Source organism: Poecilia latipinna, unplaced genomic scaffold (assembly GCF_001443285.1).
Source record: "Poecilia latipinna isolate Pla-1442-1.1 unplaced genomic scaffold, P_latipinna-1.0 Scaffold302, whole genome shotgun sequence".
Taxonomy (NCBI): Eukaryota; Metazoa; Chordata; class Actinopteri; order Cyprinodontiformes; family Poeciliidae; genus Poecilia; species Poecilia latipinna.
In genome coordinates, this window is record NW_015112918.1 from 293126 (window position 1) to 293885 (window position 760).

Genomic DNA, 760 nt, shown 5'->3' on the forward strand with positions numbered 1-760 from the left:
TGCCCTTTTTTCTTTTTTGAGCACCTGCCCTTTTAGTGGTCTCCGCACGGCCCTGATGATACTCATAATAAAATGCCTCCTTTGTGATGCCTTGATAATTACAAATCTTTTTATAGACCTTTGTGTTCAATACTTATTCCTTATGCTATACCACAGCATTGCACATAACTTTGTATGGATGAATAACTTGGGTGTCACCAACATCAAGTATTGACTTGATCTCAATAGTCACATCAGAAACATCTCTACTGACAGAAACATTTATCTTTTCAATACTTATTCCGGTCTTCAACCTGTAACACTATTACATCACAATGTAGGTTTAAAATGTAACTTTCCTAAAGGAAGATGTCTCAGTTAAAGACTTTAAATTAACTTTCAGAATGTACATGAAATTTTAAGCCTCAAGTCCTTATGTGTTATATAATACAAAGTCAAATAAAAAATAAAATACCTTGATACTGCTACCTGGTCTATTCTATGTCTTGACAGAGAGAATATGAAGAAATAAACACTCATCCTCTTGTGCTTAATGACCCAGTTTAAAGGTAAAGGAAAGGAGCAATTGTTATGCCTTAAGGTGTGAAGAAGCAGCATCCATATATTGACTGCAACAGATTAACAGTGACATACAGATTAACAGCATTGCTCAGTTGAGCTAAACGTAATTACTGGCCTGCGTCGTGTTACCCGAAGGCTCCCACATCTAGATTCACACACACATCGTAGACACAAACAGGTATATACCATATAACGTTGT